Genomic DNA, 19851 nt, shown 5'->3' with positions numbered 1-19851 from the left:
ATTTTGCAGGGGATTGACTTTGAAATGGCTGGGTTTAAAAGCTGGTGTGCAAGAAAGGAAGAGATCACATATGGTGAACAAGCCCGCCAACCATTGCTGGGAGCAGCGTTTCAATACAGCTTGCTTTTGTGCTTGCCTAGGAGCTGGTAAGGAACTCTCGTAAAGTGATAAAGATGTCGTTTCTTTGCGGATTTAGGTAAATTTAGTAAGTACACTAATGATGTGATATAATGCAATCTAGAATTTATTTTATTGGCATAATTTATTTTTATAGCTTTATAAGCAAATCCTTAGCTCATAGATTCATTAAGAGTCTCGGGGGTTCCTTCACATTTTTAGTTATTGCATTTTAAAGGGGGCAGTTGTATGCTACAATGTTTTTCACTTATCTGGGACTTTGCAAAGGTATTAGGCTATATTCCTCACGAATGTCAATAGTGTGCTCTATTCTACCTTTTCACGTGACAGTTTACTTCCTATAAATATTTTCCCATGGTGTTACATAATCCACATAAAGACCATGTTGAATGACCACACAATATTCCATGGAGTTGTTGTGTGATTGTTTAACAAACCATTGTCCTGTCACTCCACATTCAGTTTGTTCTCAGTTTTGCACCGTTAATGTTGCAATGACGAACTTTGAGTCTATTTTTGAAATATTTTCTTTGGATAAATTATTACATTGTTTTCCAAAAAATTTATATAAATTTACAATATGACCATCAAAGTGTTACCGAGTCCAAGCTCATACCGAGTCCACACAACAGGCCAATAGTCGAGAGATGAGTTGTTGAGGCAAGGAACAGAGACTTCATTTGGAAAGCCAGCAGACCTAGAAGATGGTGGACTCGTGTCCCGAAGAACCATCTTACCTGAGTTAGAATTCAGGCTTCTTCTGTACTAAAAGGGGAGGGGGTGTGGCTGCTTGTTGCTAACTCCTTTGTTCTCGCAGCTCTCCACTAGGTCTGGTCACAATGTTCCTATAAGCCTCCAACAAGACAAATGGCATTCTCTATTCTGCAACTTTTTATCTCTATACAAATGGAAAAGTGCTATACATTTAAAGGTCAGAGCTTTGAGAATGGGCTCTCCTATATATTTCAGGCTATAGGCAACAGTCTTTTATAAGAGGTGCAGAGCCAGCATGACTAAGCTCAGGCAACAGAGCACAAAGGTTAAAGCTAAAGGAATAGATCCAATATGGAGTCATGTTGGTTCTTCTCTGTTACAAATGTACTGATGTCCATTGAGTGATACAAAACAGATGGCATCGTGCATGGTTAGTAATGTTTTGCTAGTTAAATGGGTATAAAATTGTTCAATATTATTGTTTTACTTTTTGATGCTTTGACTTGTGCCCAGGTTGAACATTCTAAATATATTTAGAATTCAAAGTTTCCTTTTAAGTGATGTATCTGTTCATATCCTTTGCTGGGTTTCTTTTAGGGGGTCCTTTTGGGTTTTGGAGTTGAGACAGGTAGAGAGTTTGAATTCCAGTTCTGCCACTTACTAGCTGTGTGACCCTGGGCAAGTTACTTAACCTCTCTGGTCTCTGTGTCCTCACCTGTAAAGTGAGCATAACAATGTGTCTCTCACAGAGTTGTTAGAGGATGAACCAGGTTAGCACATGTGAAGAAGTACTGAGCACACACATTAAAATCATTTCATGAGTTTTTAGTCACACAATATGGTTTTGGTTTGTTGGTTTTGTTGGTTTCTATCTCAGCCTGAGCCATCAGTGGCTTCCCAATGCTCTCAGGATAAGCCCTCCGAGACTTCCCAGCAGGCTGAGTGCCTCTCTCATCTCTGTGTTCGTTCTCCCAATTCACTCTTCACAGGGAGTGTCTTGAATGTGTCTTTGTTGTTTCAGAATTCTACCTATGCTTTCCTTCAAGCAGCTCCTCCCATCATGCCCTCATCAACCTTCTTCATCTAGCAAACTCCTAATCATCCTTCAAAACATCTTCTAGAAGTTTCTCTGACCCTCCAATCTAACTGTACTCTTCTTCCTCCCAGAGACCCCCATGCCTGTCCCCATCACAGCATTTACGGCACTATTCTATAAAGCCAATTTACTTGTAACTTTTCTCTAATAGGCTTTAAGCCCCATGTGAGTAAAAGCTATGTTTTATTTGATTTTGCAGCTTCACTTGTAGCACAATCCTTGGCGTGTGGAAAGCACTCAACAAATATTTGTTGAAAGAATGAATCAATACCTACATTACTCATCAGGTGTGGATTCAAATGTCTCAAAGAGGAAAGGAAATCACTTTCACAGGACAAATATTTGCCGTCACTGGGATTGGTTGGCTTTAGGGCAGTCCTTGTGGGAGAAAGGGTTTTATCAATCAATCAATCACCTGAATGATTCCCTAAAACCTCAAAGGAAAGAGAATTGCTGTAGGCTGTTTATTGTGTTCAGTGGTGTATGATACGTACTCTAAAGTCAAACCCAAAAGAAGAGTCCCCAAATTAGGATGGGGAGTGGCCTTACTGGAGGAAGTGATTAATCGCCCAAGATGAGTACTTTGAAAAGTGACAACATCTATTCGATGATTAAGTTCTGATGTAATTGTCTAAAAAATAAAAGTAGGTACATGTTTTGACGTATCACTTAAGTGCTAAAAAATACACACATAAGGGGTATGGGCAGAGTCTGGTTGGCAAAGCTTGGAGTAAGTAAAACTTGAGTTAGGTCTCGAAAGAAAGGAATAAGTAGAGAGGAAGCTGTCTTAGCAGGAGAAAGAACAATAAGACATGCGGTGTGGAAATAGAGGGGGCGCAGTTCTGGCTGGAACAGAGGAAGCTAAGGAATGGGGGTGGAGCAGGTGGCGTGCTGGGAACTGGAAGGCTACCCCAGGGATTCCTTAGTGCATCTGTGCAGCTGCAAGAAGAAAAGGCAGAGGCTTATGCTGGTTCCCTGGAAGCAAAGCGTGAGATAGAGATGTGCGCGCCTCTGACTTGCTGAAGAGGTGTTCTCAGGAAAAATACCCCAGAGAGCCAGGAAGCAGGTTAGGAAAGGGGAACAAACCTAGCAGAGAGTAGCCTTAGGCTGATCCTCTGGGGCATGGGGTGCAGAATTGTCCCCATGCTGAGGCGGGGGGGGGGGGCTGGCCTTTTGTGCCCCTGTATCAGTCTGTCCCTGGCTGTCAGCCATCCTGAGAGGCAGGAGTGGCTCTCTCTCCGCTGGGGTGCTGTGGTCAGCCAACGGCAAACCTCAGAGCTGGGGAACAGCTTGGAGCCATGAGCAACAGAAGCCCCAGCTGCCCTACCCGCTGAGGGGATCCGAGTGAGACCTCAGCACCTCCGTTACATCCGTGGAAGCAGCTGATGAATTCTCGTCCTCCCCAACGCCGCATGCCTGTATCCTTACCCCTTTGAAAGACTTAGCTGAATGCCTGTCCTCCATAAAGCCATGGTCTCTCCACCGTAGGAGTAATCTCTCTCTTCGCACTTCCTAAAACACTTCATCTGCATCTCTTTTGTGGCACTTTCCACTTAATGGGTGTCGTTTCACTCGCTGGTGTGTGGTCCTATCTCACCTACTAGCCTGTCAGCCTCCCCGTGCCAGGAATCATGGCTCATCCAGCTCTGTATTACGTTGACCCCAGCATGGTGGCTGGCACATGGGGTTCACAACAAGTGCGTGTAAAACGAGTGTTCAGAGAACGCTGTTGCTGCCCAAATTGGGAAAGAACTTCAGCTGTAAATCCATTTTCTCTGGGTTGGCTGCTAAATGCTCTTGGTTTATCGTCAGACCATAGCTCTGCAAAGTCCTTCATAATCCCACCCCCCTGAACGTTAATATCATCTTTTTAATATCCTTTTGCCTGTGTGCTATTAGCATGAACAGCAAAGTAGTGAAATTACAGTAACTTTGGAATTGCAACCTTGGGTGTTTTTTGGAGGATGCTTTCACACATGCTTTCAGTGTTCAATTTCACAGACCCACGTTGGTCCTATGAATTGAGCATACACATGCTGTTTTTGACATGCCCATCAATACATAATATCAGTTACACTGTGGTCTGCAGCCAGGCTGCAATTCTGAGCCTGCCTTCCAATTTTCTAGAATTTTCTATAGGAAGTTCTGCTGATCGCTTACCAGCAGAACGGAGCAGTGAGATGCTGTGGAAGTTGTTGCATGGAACCTTCTTACTTTTGTCCTTCAAAGCCCCCTCGTGTTGGCACTGCTCTCACACATGCAGGAGAACACAGGAGAGATGGTATAGAGCATCTCAAGGCAGTACAGGGCTCAGTCAAGGTTGCCTGCACGCTCCAGCTTGTTGGGTGTTTGGACTGAAGGTGGAGAGCCACGGGGGGCTGGGGAGGAGCTTTTATTCTAGCAGAAGGGCAGCCTTTTCTGTACACATTCTTCTGGAAGAACGTCCAGGATGGTGTGTGTTTCATAACACAGTGCAACATGATACATCCTGGACAGGTTGGATTCATGGCTTACCATGTGTTTTTTAATCAAGCCCAATCTCCTTAAAAATGTTATTGGCAGAGCTGGGGAACAGGTACTCTATAGAGCTTCTGTTGCTAAGTGTGGGAGTGCTGAACTTTTCATAACCTGCACCCTCCGAACACCAAACATGTTACCTATGTAACAAAGGAAATGAAATAATCCAGAAAAAAAACCCCCAGTGAATTCTGACTTGTTTTCTATACTTGGAGACCTGCATTCAGTCAGGTTCTTTCCTTGAGCAAAATTACTCACTGGCCAGAGAGATCATTAACCACGGGCGACCAGGATGCCCATTTGGGATAGGTGCTGTTTGTGGTCCTGGGAATAATTAACTCTGGAGATGCTGACCAGGTCACAGTTAAGGCCTTTTGTAAATTATTGATGCCAGGCTCTTCCCAGGCATCAGTCCCTGTGCTTCCCAGAGCCCTCAGTCCAGCTACTGCAGGATGCAATCAACCAATGGCCAGAGGGACCCAGCTGACGCCATCCGGAAGTGATGAGAACGGACGGCACCCTAGAGGGTGACAACTTCTTGTCCTTCTCAGGGGCCACCACTCCTTTCTATCTTCAGTCTGGTTAAGCCCAGAAAATTTTAAAACGACTCCATTTATTGAGATTTAAAGTGTTGGCTCTGTCTATATTTCATTTTTAAAAATTTATTTATTTATTTATTTATTTTTGGCTGTGTTGGGTCTTCTTTTCTATGCGAGGGCTTTCTCTAGTTGCGGCGAGCGGGGGCCACTCTTCATTGCGGTGCGCGAGACTCTCACTGTCGCGGCCTCTCTTGTTGCGGAGCACAGGCTCCAGACGCGCAGGCTCAGTAGTTGTGGCTCACGGGCCCAGTTGCTCCGCGGCATGTGGGATCCTCCCAGACCAGGGCTCGAACCCGTGTCCCATGCATTGGCAGGCAGATTCTCAACCACTGTGCCACCAGGGAAGCCCCTGTCTATATTTCTTGATTGGCACTTGTTAATTTCGTCTGCTTTGGCTCACTTGGATTCCCGTAGACATAAGATCCTGATGAATAAAGCATTCAAGGGCCAAAGGTTGTAGTGAACGTTACTGATGTGAACATTACAAACTTGATGTGAACGCTACTGGAGAGTGGCATGAGGTACAGATCAGGTCCTGGAGGTGCATCTCTCCCAGAGGAAGACGCGGAAACAGCTGTGCTGCAGGGGACCGCATCCTCCACCTGGGGTCCGAAGACTTCCTTCAAATACTGAGTAACAAGATACTGGGTCAGGGGGTTGCTTCACCTTAGTTTCTTTGTGCGACCGTGTGATACATAGTATTAGTGTTTGTAATTTTGCTGTCTCTCTCTGGTGGAGGATTTTTGTATCCTGGTCCCACGGTGCCAGGCGTGGCCATGTGATTCTTGGCACCCATCCATCGTGTCGAAGAGTAGGCATCCCTGCCCTGTTGACATCAGGCTCGACTATGGGATTTGCCTTGGCTGGCAAAAGCGAGTATGAATAATTGTGTCACTATTATAGAGATACCTTAAGGGCCATTGTGTGGTCTGCCACCTCTCCTTCTCTCTGTCATTGGGGCCTGGAATGAAGAAGACATGAAGATGGGCCGTAGCTGACCCATAGCGCATGTGTGATGGTGACATTGGTGAGAATCAAATCTGTGCCACAGTAAACACTGAGATCGCCAGGTTGTACGTTATTGCAGCGTAACTTAGCTTAAGCTGATTAATACAATTGAGAATAATATGATATATCGGATGGGCTTCTTGTGAGAATCCAATGAGAGAATTAACTCAGAAATGTACGTGTGCTTACCGGGTACCAGGTACTGTGTTCTGGGTAGAAGAGTGACAAAGGTGCGTAAGGCAGGGAGCTCATCCTCCAAAGAGCTCATAGTAGAAGAGACAGAGGTTTCTACAAAACGTTAGTAACACTGTGTAGTAGACCTACAGCGTTTGTAAGGGATTCAGCCTGGGCGGCCACAAATCCCCCAATTCAAGAAAACCTCTTTTTTTATACTTTTTAAAATTTTTTATTTAACATCTTTATTGGAGTATAATTGCCTTACAATGCTGTGTTAGTTTCTGCTGTATCACAAAGTGAATCAGCTATACGTATACATATGTCCCCATATCACCTCCCTCTTGTGTCTCCCTCCCACCCTCCCTATCCCACCCCTCTAGGTGGTCACAAAGCACCGAGCTGATCTCCCTGTGCTATGCGGCTGCTTCCCGCTAGCTATCTATCTTACACTTGGTAGTGTAAGAAAACCTCTTAACAGATGATTTTCCTCAGAAAATGCTTGCAGAACAGAGTTGAGAACAGCAATAGTGCACCATGATGGTGCTGGGCAGCTGTGTGAGATACCTCACTCGTTGAGTCACTCATTTCTTTTGCATCGAAGCGCTATAGATCAAAGTACCAAATCTCATGGAAATATTTTATTTTAGTTGCATGTGGTTACTTGTATGTAGTCAAAATTTTAAAAGTAAATCATTCAAGAGCCGAGTATACATGGTATGTTACATGGCAGTACTTGATACCCAATATGTTTATCACTTGGTAAATGGCTTAGAGAATGGGGCAACTTAGTGAAAGCCACAATGTGTTTGTTATAATCAGAGGAGGTTGGGTCCCCAGAAAGAGAAACCCGCTCAAGCCAGCTGAGTGAAGGACGGGGATTGGAGGGATTCAGGGGCGTCTCATGGGCTCCGCAAGTCCTCCAGGCAGTACCTTCTCCACTCATCATCTTGATTCCTCGCTGAAAATGCCCAGTTTCCTCTCTTACAGCCTTGGGTTTCCTCATTCAGTCTTGCCTGGGTTCTGGCCCCTCTCTATGTAATGGTTAATTTTATGACTCTAAGAAAACTGGTATAATTTTATGAATAATGCTTGATCAAACATCTGGGCACCCCATTTCCCAACTTGACTGGACCCCAGATATTTGGTCAAACGTTATTCTGGGCATTTCTGTGAAGGTGATTTTGGAGGAGATTAATATTTAAATTGGTAGATTGAGTGAAGCAGCTCCCCTTCCCCAGTGTGGGTGGGCCTCATCCAATCAGTTGAAGGCCTGAATGGAACAAAAAACCTTGACCCTCCCCTGAGTAAGAGAGAATTCCTCCTGCCTGACAGCCCTCAGATTGAGACATTGGCTCTTCCTGGGTGTCAAGCCTGCCAGACTTGCCTAATCACTTTGTCGATCTTGGGGCTTGCTGGCCTCCATAACTGCGGGAGCCAATTCCCTATAATAAATTTCTTTCTATATCTGTCTGAGTCCCATTGGTTCTGTTTTCTCGGAGCACCCTGACCAATGCAGTGATTGTACAGCTGCAAGCTCACAGATGCTTTCATTGTCCTTTCTTTTTTTTCCTTTTATTTTTTTTTGCGGTACGCGGGCCTCTCACTGCTGTGGCCTCTCCCGTTGCAGAGCACAGGCTCTGGACGCGCAGGCTCAGCGGCCATGGCTCACGGGCCCAGCCGCTCCGCGGCATGTGGGATCTTCCCGGACAGGGGCACGATCCCGTGTCCCCTGCATCGGCAGGCGGACTCTCAACCACTGCGCCACCAGGGAAGCCCCTAATTGTCCTTTCTATGTGTCAAATCCAGTCCTGTGGGAGAGCACCTCTGACTTACTCTCAGTGGTGACTCTCGCTGGTCCAATCAGCTCTGGAGGAGGGGTGTGTGGGTCAGAGACCCCGGGCATTCAGAGTAGGGACACAGCAGGTGCTTGAAGGTGCTGTTATTCTTGAATGAATAACGTTTCTCTCACTGTTTTCCTCTCCGGCGAATGCAACTAACCTCACCTCTGTAGACTCAAGAAGAGGGGTTTACACTATTATGAGGTCATCTTGGGGTTGACATCTCTGAGTGTTCCACTTCTCAGAAGCCTGACATGTTACATGGTTCCCCCTTACCCCTTTTGTATTGCTTCCCAATACAAAAAAAAAAGGCATAGCAACACTTTGAGCTTGTGATTGTAAATGTACTTTTGTCATTCTGGAGACAAGGCTATTGTCCACGATTGCCCTTCCAGAGCACTGGACCAGGAGGTGCTGGATGAGGGTTTGTTACAGGCTCTGCTATCTACCAGCCCTGTGGCATTAGGCAAGCTACTTCTCCTCATGGGGCCTCAGTTTACTCCTCTGTAAAATGGGGTTAATACCCACCGCCAGAGATACAATGAGGTGCTGTGGTGCGAACCCCCTTGACAATTTCATTATGATGTACAACGTTTAAGAATTCCAGGATATCCTAGCTAGAAGGTATCATAAAGAACACTTAGTCCAACCCCTTAATTGTAAAGAGTATGAAACCGAGGCTCAAAGAGATGTTATTATTGCTGTGAACATAAATAATCATCCTCATAATTCTGGGCTTGTTCTGGTCCAACTTTTCCACCCTCCACGAGGCATTTGTTTTCATAGCTGGGAAGGTTAGGATCCCCAGGCTGCCTTCCCTCCTTCCCCTTTTAAGGGCTTTCTTTGTTTCCTCCAGGGCCACTTGTTGGACCCCCTCTGAGGTCAGGTGTGTGATCTTCCCTAATCAGGAAGCCTGCGCAGACCAGCTGCTCTTCTGGGGGCAGACTTGCCAAGGGTGGGCATTCAAACTCCGACGGCAAGAAGACTCAAAAGCTATAGATCTGAGTGAGGATTAAGTCGCATGGCAGGAAAAAAACGCACAGCACACAGGCATGCAGGCCCTGTGGCCGGGGTTTCCCGGGATGGGGATGTGCAGTTCGGCAGAGACAAGCCTGGGGTGCCCAGCAAACAGCTTTTGATCTAGCGCCATCGTGGTTTTTGAACTCAGAGTGCAATGCCTTTAATCGTTCCTGGCTCCGATTTCCCAGGTTAATTTCCTGACATCTAAGGAGCTTTGTTTAGTGTGTGTAACTTCCTGCCTTTTATGTCAGAGCCTGTGAACTGACGGAATCAGGGTACGAGCCAAGATAACCTGGCGATGGGGGCAAGCATTTGAGACTCCTTTCCTAGTTTTCTTTCCCTTTAGTCACACACTCACCCTTAGTCACTTTTCCCCCTGATATTAACACAATAGGAGGCTCTTATGTAAGATGTTAGAAGGGGTAAGGAGGGCCCTGGAGGGAGCGTGGAAGGAGGCCGTCATGTTGGAGTGAAGGGCTGGAGGGGTTTTATCTCAGCGTTCTGACTTTGCACTGATGTCTCAAGCCTTTGGGGGGCAGTCATAGAGGGCCCTTGTCCTGGGTCCTGGGTCCCCATCTCGGTTCTCGCTACCCTTCTTTTCTCCACCATTCCAAAGGACCTGGCAATCCTGGGACTTCCCTGGTGGTCCAGTGGTTAAGACTCTGTGCTCCCGATGCAGGGGTCATGGGTCTGATCCCTGGCTGGGAAACTAAGATCCTGTGTGCCAGGGGAGGTGGGGGGGAAACCTGGCAACCCTGGACTAACAAAAACACAGCTAGAGACTTCCCCACCCTGTTGCGTGTTCTATAAGCCCCTCTCTCCCTCCACTTTCACCAGTTCTGCATTTGCATTCCCGTCGTTGGTCTGACAGCACCATCTTCTCAGAGTTTGCTCTGTTGTTTGTCCTTTCTATGGGCAAGCTCCAGGGTTTCTAGAAGCATCTGGACAGCTGGGCTGTGCCTCTTTGACTTAGAGCACAAGACGCCCCAAGCACACCGGAGCCTAATGAGTGTTTCTGGGTGTGGCAGACGTTGCCACACTCACCTCTCCCCAGGGGCTCTGGCGAGGTTCCATGACCAGCTCTGACACTGTGAGTGCTAAGTGGTTAAATCTGGGAACGCAAATGTAAACAACTAGACAAGAAAAACATGATTCCTTTTACTTAGTAGGGGCTGAATTCTTTAGCTTGGGAGATAGAAGGAAGCCCTCTTGGCCACTAAGAAAATATTTAGAGACTGTTGGATGGGAAAGGCCCTTGGAGGGTGTATCTTATAAGCCTGTTGATGCCCGGGTCCATGCGGGCTGTTTCGCTTTGTGTTTCTATAACCCAAGGCTGTCCCTGACATCCAGCAGGCTCTCAGGAAAGGACTGTTGGATCAAGGACTGCAACTGCTCACACCCTGACATCTCAGAGGAGCAGACTCGCTCCACAGAAGCTGTGATGGAACCGGGAAGATGAAAACCTGTCTCCGGCCCCTCACGCTAGAGCTGCTTAACTGGCTTGTTTCTGCTGTGTGCCTGGTGTGGCCACTCAAGCTGGGTCTGAGGGCCCTCCCGCTTCAGGAAGCTCTTCAGAAGCCCACTCCTTGGTGAGAAGAGGAGCCCAGCAGGGCGCCAGCGGGAGACCCGCTGCCGTCCTTGGGGCCAGTAGGAAGCCCTGGTTGGGAATCTGAGGGAGTCTCTTTCACACTTGACCGGGTCCCGACCATCTGAAGATCCAGATATATCTGGCCAGGGACAAATGCTCTCAGAGACAGTGTTCTCCAGCCAAAGGTCTCCCCACAGCCCCACTCAGGGCTGCCTCCAGAGGCAGCTGTTAAGAGGACACTGCGACACGTGGTCTGGCTTGGGTGGAGCCCAGGGCTCCCCGTCAGGAAGATTTATCTTATAAATCTGCCCTCCCACCAGTTACAAACAAACAATAAAATTCTGACTCAAAAACAAAACCCCTCCAAAGAAAATAATTCTTGTGTTCAGGAATTCTCACAGCTTCAGTAAATCATTGCCTCTCTCCTTTCTCTGTCTCTGTTTCTCTCTTCGCCTTTGTTTCTGACACACACACACACTAATCAGCACATGTATAATTGCTGTGAGCTCCTTAAAAGGAAAGTGCTATATACATACAGAACATTTTTATGTGTGCATATAAAATATGTCTTCTCTGGCTAGAAGTTTCTTATTCATGGAGCTGAATGAAACAGGTTTAATTTCAAAGAGCAGCTACCCCAGAGGACCTGAGTAGTGCAAAAAGCTTGTGTTTGGGGAACTATCCGTCACTATTAGAAACTGTTTTTACAATTAATTTCTTCCCCTCATTTGTGGAGTCTTAGTTTCTGCCTTATTCTCTTTGCTTTACCTTAATGAGACTCCGGACCCATACTCACACAAAGACTTTTCTGTACGGAACATGATACAGTTTCAGGTAGTGGTGTGCTGGCTCTCTGGGGATGGGGGTAGTCTGAATTTATAGTTTTTGCGATATCAGTTTTCACGATGTAAACACTCCTCCCCATGGCTGATTTCAAGCCAACAATACGGCTGATGTCAACAGGAGTTGGGCAGAGACGCACCTAGGACACCTTTATATGATTTTTCCACCAGGCTTATAAAATAGATATAAATCACCTCAAAAGCACAGATAATAGTAAACTATAGTAAAGTAATTAGGAAGTGGAGAGCTTTGAGAATTTATTATGCTTGGTTTTTTTTGGTTTGTTTTTTGTTTTTTGTTTTTTTTTTTTTGCGGGACGCGGGCCTCTCACTGCTGTGGCCTCTCCCGTTGCGGAGCACAGGCTCCGGATGCGCAGGCTCAGCCGCCATGGCTCACGGGCGCAGCCGCTCCTCGGCATGTGGAATCTTCCCGGACCAGGGCACGAACCCGTGTCCCCTGCATCGGCAGGTGGACTCTCGACCACTGCGCCACCAGGGAAGCCCTATGCTTGTTTTTAAAATTATTTACGTGTAAGTTTTTGTGACTCAATTTTTAATGATGGCTGTATTCACTGCCAGTTTGCAAAATTTCAGGAAATTTACGCACTGCCTCTCCCACGCTGGGATGAGCTGGCCCTGCCACACCGCTGTGCTGGCATACTGAGGTGCTGGGTTTGGTATGGTCTTGACTCTAATGCCCCTGGAGGCTCTGGCTCACTTTGCCGAGCATCTGTTGGGTGTTTCCACCTGGAAATCAAACCTGAAGGGTAAAGGGCTCTGAAAATAAATTCTTCGTTTCCACATTAGCATCCCTTTCTGACTTTATCCAAGTTAAAAACCGTAAGGTTAGGTAGCCTCATCCACAAGGGGGCAGACAGCAGAAGCAAGAACTACAATTCTACAGCCTTATTAGTTATCTATTTTATACATATTAGTGTATACATGTCAATCCCAATCTCCCAGTTTATCCCACCACCACCACCCCACTGCCACTTTCCCCCCTTGGTGTCCATACATTTGTTCTCTACATCTGTGTCTCTATTTCTGCCCTGCAAACCTGTTCATCTGTACCATTTTTCTAGGTTCCACATATATGCATTAATATATGATATTTTTCTCTTTCTCACTTACTTCACTCTGTAGGACAGTCTCTAGATCCACCCACGTCTCTACAAATGACCCAATTTCGTTCCGTTTTATGGCTCAGTAATGTTCCATTGTATATATGTATCACATCTTCTTTATCCATTCGTCTGTTGATGGGCATTTAGGTTACCTCCGTGACCTGGCTATTGTAAATAGTGCTGCAATGAACATTGGGGTGCATGTGTCTTTTTGAATTATGGTTTTCTCTGGATATATGCCCAGTAGTGGGATTTCTGGGTCATATGGTAGTTCTATTTTTAGTTTTTTAAGGAACCTCCATACTGTTCTCCATAGTGTCTGTATCAATTTACATTCCCACCAACAGTGTAAGAGGGTTCCCTTTTCTCCACACCCTCTCCAGCATTTATTGTTTGTAGATTTTTTGATGATGGCCATTCTGACTGGTGTGAGGTGATACCTCATTGTAGTTTTGATTTGCATTTCTCTGATGATTAGTGGCGTTGAGCATCTTTTCATGTGTTTGTTGGCAATCTGTACATCTTCTTTGGAGAAATGTCTATTTAGGTCTTCTGCCCATTTTTGGATTGCGTTGTTTGTTTTTTTGATATTGAGCTGCATAAGCTGCTTGTATATTTTAGAGATTAATCCTTTGTCAGTTGCTTTGTTTGCAAATATTTTCTCCCATTCTGAGGGTTGCCTTTTCACCTTGTTTATGATTTCCTTTCCTGTGCAAAAGCTTTGAAGTTTCATTAGGTCCCATTTGTTTATTTTTGTTTTTATGTCCATTTCTCTAGGAGGTGGGTTAAAAAGGTTCTTGCTGTGATTTATGTCATAGAGTGTTCTGCCTGTGTTTTCCTCTAAGAGTTTGATAGTGTCTGGCCTTACATTTAGGTCTTTAATCCATTTTGAGTTTATTTTTGTGTATGGTGTTAGGAATTGTTCTAATTTCATTGTTTCACATGTAGCTGTCTGGTTTTCCCAGCACCACTTATTGAAGAGTCTGTCTTTTCTCCATTGTATACTCTTGCCTCCTTTATCAAAGATAAGGTGACCATATGTGCGTGGGTTTACCTCTGGGCTTTCTATCCTGTTCCATTGATCTATATTTCTGTTTTTGTGCCAGTACCATACTGTCTTGATTACTGTAGCTTTGTAGTATAGCCTGAAGTCCAGGCGCCTGGTTACTCCAGCTCCGTTTTTCTTTCTCAAGATTACTTTGGCTATTTGGGGTCTTTTGTGTTTCCATACACATTGTGCATTTTTTTGTTCTGATTCTGTGAAAACTGCCACTGGCAGTTTGATGGGGATTGCACTGAATCTGTAGATTGCTTTGGGTACTGTAGTCATTTTCACAATTTTGATTCTTCCAATCCAAGAACATGGTATATCTTTCCATCTGTTTGTATCATATTTAATTTCTTTCATCAGTGTCTTATAGTTTTCTGCATATAGGTTTTTTGTCTCCTTAGGTAGGTTTATTCCTAGGTATTTTATTCTTTTTGTTGCAGTGGTAAATGGGAGTGTTTCCTTAATTTCTCTTTCAGATTTTTCATCATTAATGTATAGGAATGCAAGAGATTTCTGTGCATTAATTTTGTATCCTGCTACTCTACCAAATTCATTGATAGCTCTAGTAGTTTTCTGGTAGCATCTTTAGGATTCTCTATGTTTAGTATCATGTTATCTGCAAACAGTGACAGCTTTACTTCTTTTCCCATTTGGATTTCTTTTATTTCTTTTTCTTCTCTGATTGCTGTGGCTAAAACTTCCAAAACTATGTTGGTGAGAGTGAACAACCTTGTCTTGTTCCTGATCTTAGAGGAAATGCTTTCGGTTTTTCACCATTGAGAACAATGTTGACAGTGGGTTTGTTATATATGGCCTTTATCATGTTGAGGTAAGTTCCCTCTATGCCTACTTTCTGGAGGGTTTTTTATCATATATGGGTGTTGAATTTTGTTGAAAGCTTTTTCTGCATCTATTGAGATGATCATATGGTTTTTCTCCTTTGATTTGTTAATATGGTTTATCACATTGATTGATTTGTGTATATTGAAGAATCCTTGCATTCTTGGGATAAATTCCACTTGATCATGGTGTATAATCCTTTAATGTGCTGCTGGATTCTGTTTGCTAGTATTTTGTGGAGGATTTTTGTATATATGTTCCTCAGTGATATTGGCCTGTAGTTTTCTTTCCTTGTGACATCTTTGGTTTTGGTACCAGGGTGATGGTGGCCTCATAGAATGAGTTTGGGAGTGTTCCTCCCTCTGCTATATTTTGGCAGAGTTTGAGAAGGATAGGTGTTAGCTCTTCTCTAAATGTTTGATAGAATTCGCCTGTGATGCCATCTGGTCCTGGCCTTTTGTTTGTTAGAAGATTTTTAATCACAGTCTCAATTTCAGTGCTTGTGATTGGTCTGTTTATATTTTCTATTTCTTCCTGATTCAGTCTTGGAAGGTTGTGCTTTTCTAAGAATTTGTCCATTTCTTCCAGGTTGTCCATTTTATTGGCATTGAGTTGCTTGTAGTAATCTCTCATGATCCTTTGTGTTTCTTCAGTGTCAATTGTTACTTCTCCTTTTTCATTTCTAATTCTATTGATTTGAGTCTTCTCCCTTTTTTTCTTGATGAGTCTGGCTAATGGTTTATCAATTTTGCTTATCTTCTCAAAGAACCAGCTTTTAGTTTTATTGATCTTTGCTACTGTCTCCTTCATTTCTTTTTCATTTATTTCTGATCTGATCTTTATGATTCCTTTCCTTCTACTAAGTTTGGGGGGTTTTTTTGTTCTTCTTTCTCTAATTGCTTTAGGTGTAAGGTTTGGTTGTTTATTTGAGATGTTTCTTGTTTCTTGAGGTAGGATTGTATTGCTATAAACTTCCCTCTTAGAACTGCTTTTGCTTCATTCCATAGGTTTTGGGTCTTCGTGTTTTCATTGTCATTTGTTTCTAGGTATTTTTTGATTTCCTCTTTGATTTCTTCAGTGATCTCTTGGTTATTTAGTAGCGTATTGTTTAGCCTCCATGTGTTTGTATTTTTTAAAGTTTTTTTCCTGTAATTGAAATTTAGTCTCACAGTGTTGTGGTCGGAAAAGATACTTGATATGATTTCAATTTTCTTAAATTTACCAAGGCTTGATTTGTGACCCAATATATGGTGTATCCTGGAGCATGTTCCATGAACACTTGAGAAGAAAGTGTAATCTGCTGTTTTTGGATGGAATGTCCTATAAATATCAATTAAGTCCATCTTGTTTAATGTGTCATTTAAAGCCTGTGTTTCCTTATTTATTTTCATTTTGGATGATCTGTCCATTGGTTAAAGTGGGGTGTTAAAGTCCCCTACTATTATTTTGTTCCTGTGGATTTCCCCTTTTATGGCTGTTAGCATTTGCCTTATGTATTGAGGTGCTCCTTTGTTGGGTTCATAAATATTTACAATTGTTATATCTTCTTCTTGGATAGATCCCTTGATCATTATGTAGTGTCCTTCTTTGTCTCTTGTAATAGTCTTTATTTTAACGTCTATTTTGTCTGATATGAGAATTGCTACTCCAGGTTTCCTTTGATTTCCATTTGCATGGAATATCTTTTTCCAACCCCTCACTTCAGTCTGTATGTGTCCCTAGATCTGAAGTGGGTGTCTTGTAGACAGCATATGTACAGCTCTTGTTTTTGTATCCACTCAGCCAGTCTATGTCTTTTGTCTGGAGCATTTAATCCATTTATATTTAAGGTAATTATCGATATATATGTTCCTATTACCATTTTCTTAATTGTTTTGGGTTTGTTGTTGTAGGTCTTTTCCTTCTCTGTGTTTCCTGCCTAGAGAAGTTCCTTTAGCATTTGTTGTAAAGCTGGTTTGGTGGTTCTGAATTCTCTTAACTTTCGCGTATCTGTAAAGGTTTTAATTTGTCCATCGAATCTGAATGAGATCCTTGTTGGATAGAGTAATCTTGGTTGTAGGTTTTTCCCTTTCATCATTTTAAATAGGTCCTGCCACTCCCTTCTGGCTTGCAGTGTCTGCTGAACCATCAGCTGTTAACCTTATGGGGATTCCGTTGTATGTTATTTGTTGCTTTTCCCTTGTTGCTTTTAATATTTTTTCTTTGTATTTAATTTTTGATAGTTTGATTAATATGTCTCAGCATGTTTCTCTTTGGGTTTGTCCTGTATGGGACACTCTGTGCTTCCTGGACTAGACTGACTATTTCCTTTCCCATGTTAGGAAAGTTTTTGACTCTAATCTCTTCAAATATTTTCTCAGATGCTTTCTTTTTCTCTTTTTCTTCTGGGACCCTTATAATTCGAATGTTGGTGCATTTAATGTTGTCCCAGAGGTCTCTGAGACTGTCCTCAATTCTTTTCATTCTTTTTTCTTTATTCTGCTCCTTGGTAGTTATTTACACCATTTTATCTTCCAGCTCACTTATCCGTTCTTTTGTCTCAGTTATTCTGTTATTGATTCCTTCTGGAGTAAATTTAATTTCAGTAATTGTGTTGTTCATCACTGTTTGTTTGCTCTTTAGTTCTTCTATATCCTTGTTAAAGTGTCTTGTATTTTCTCCTTTCTGTTTCCAAGATTTTGGATCACCTTTGCTATCATCATTCTGAATTCTTTTTCAGGTAGGTTGCCTATTTAATCTTCATTTATTTGGTCTTGTAGGTTTTTACTTTGCTCCTTTGTCTGTAACGTATTTTTTTGTCGTTTCATTTTTTTTTTTTTTTTTTTTGATGGGTGGTGCTGTATTCCTGTCTTATTGGTTGTTTGGTGTGAGACGTTTGCAGGAGTGGAGTTTGCAGGCAGTTGGATAGAGCTGGGTCTTGGTGCTGAGAAGAGGACCTCCGGGAGGCCTCACTCCACTTATTCCCTGGGGCCTGAGGTTCTTTGTTAGTCCGGACGTTTGGACTCAGAGCTCCCACCACAGGAGCTTATGCCCAACCTCCAGCCTGGGAACCAAGATCCCGCAAGCTTTCTGGCACGGTAAAGGAAAAAACAAAAAAGGAAGAAAGAAAGAAAAAAAAGAGCAGTACAATATCAAAGAATAAAAAACAAAATAAAATTAGAAAGATAAAAAATATATTAGGAAAAATAAAACTATAATTGAAACAACTGCAACAACGTAAAATAAAACCACCACAGAAAAAAAGAAAAAAAAAAGTGTGGGGGGGGGGAACAACCCAAAAGGATAGAACAATAAGAAAGTATAAAGAATAAAATAAAATTAGAAAAATAAAAGATTTATTAGGAAAAATAAAAATATTAAAAAATCAACAATAATGAATCTACAAGGTAAAACAGAACCCCAATCTAAAAGAGGAATAAAGGGCTTCCCTGGTGGCGCAGTGGTTGAGAGTCTGCCTGCTGATGCAGGGGACACGGGTTCGTGCCCCGGTCTGGGAGGATCCCACATGCCGCCGAGCGGCTGGGTCCGTGAGCCATGGCCGCTGAGCCTGTGCATCCGGAGCCTGTGCTCCGCAACGGGAGAGGCCACGGCAGTGAGAGGACCGCGCACCGCAAAAAAAAAAAAAAAAAGTGTAAAAGAGGAAAAAAGAAAAGAGGAAAAAAAAGTCTTGGCTATGGGGGTGGAGTTTAGGGGGGTGGAACTTAGGGGTGGGGTTTTGGGTGGGGCGGGACCTAGGCTGGTGGGGGCGTGATGTTTGAGTGTGGGGCGGGGCCTAGGTGGGGTGACGTTCAAGCGTGGTGCGGGCCTCTGCTTAGGACCGGAGCGGGGAAGGGGAGAGGCAGCACGTGGAAAGGAGCGCCTCTCCAGTGTGGAGTTCGGGAGTCTGGGGGTAAGGCCCTGCCTGAGGGTGTGTGGGTGGGGCTTAGGCCCAGCGCCTTGGAGGGGGTTTCAGAGGGGGTCTCTGAGTGTAGAGGTGGGGCCCTAAGGGGGCATTAGGGGCGGGGCTTGGGCTTTGCACGGCAGGAGGGAGGCTCCGAGGGCAGAGGATTAGGCCTATGAGCCCAACAGGCTCTCCGGTGCCTAAGTGGACAGGGAAAGCGCTGGCCCTGTTCCCTTCCATTCCTTTGCTCCCCTCCCCCCATCTCCCCCAGGGTCTCCCCCGTCGCCGCTGGACCCCTAACCGTGGGTGGGTCCCGCTGGCTGTAGGAACTTCTCCCATCCCCCAGCCACCCCTCAGGGGCGCCAGTCCCGTTCCACCTCCACTTGTCCTCCCCCTTCACTTCCCCCACACCCTACCGTCCTACCTGGTCGCTGGGGGTTCCTGCCGTCCCCTTAGATGTCCATGGTCCCCCACTGGTACCTGGTAGGTGCCCTAGTTGTGAGGAGACGCAAATTCCATGTCCTCCTAGCTTGCCATCTTGACCCCGCCCCTACCTCCATGCTTTGTGTCTGCTGTTCCCTCCCCTGGAAAGCCTTTCTTCTCCTGGCTCACCTGGACATTCCAACTCACTTGTCAAGGTACCAGCTACACAACCTTCCTTAACTGCCTCTGACAAAATTAATTATTCCTCCTCTGTGTTCCACGGCCCTTGGTACAAACCTTATTCAGCACTTGGCTGCATTGTTTTGTTTTCCTATCTGCCTTCATTCGAAGGCAGCTTAGTCATCGTGGTATTCCCCCGTGGCCCCATGGGAGGGAGGAGCTCTACACCTGTTTGTGAAATTAGCGCATTTCCTGTCTCACGTTACACGTGCTCTCTCTTGTCCTTCTCTGCCAGAGATATGCCAAGAGACCGAGAGGAGAGAGCCTACCTAGATTAGACAGCAGTACTCACAAACATCTCAAAAGCTCTTTGTATGTCCAGGAAAAGCTTCCTTCCAGAACCCATGTGGCAAAGCACATTGAAGCAAGCTCTAGCAGACACGGGAAAAGTCTACCTTTTACCCTCAGAGAGGCTGTGCTTGGAAAACCCGTGTTGATTTTTAACTTGAGTGTTAGTCACCCGTGAAATGCTGCCGGAAGTCTCTCTGGGGCCGGCCCAAATTGCAGATCGTGTGCAGCTTGTTTTCTAAACTGTGCTTTGTTAAAATAGCAATTCCCAGTTTGCCTCAGGTGTGGAGTTTAGGTTCATGGTTCACTGGATATTTTAGGAAAATACGAGCAAACATTCCAGCCCCCGAATTCCCTGCCCGACACTATGTGAGGCTTAGGTTGTCTGTTCGTGTGGCTGAGATTTTTCAGAGAAGAGATTGCTGATAATGGCCGTTCCACCTCCCGGCCCTCTCCCAAAAGAACCAG

The sequence above is a fragment of the Grampus griseus genome, assembly GCF_964374135.1.
Source record: "Grampus griseus genome assembly, chromosome: 18".
NCBI lineage: Eukaryota > Metazoa > Chordata > Mammalia > Artiodactyla > Delphinidae > Grampus > Grampus griseus.
Note: the sequence above shows the minus strand (reverse complement) of the source record.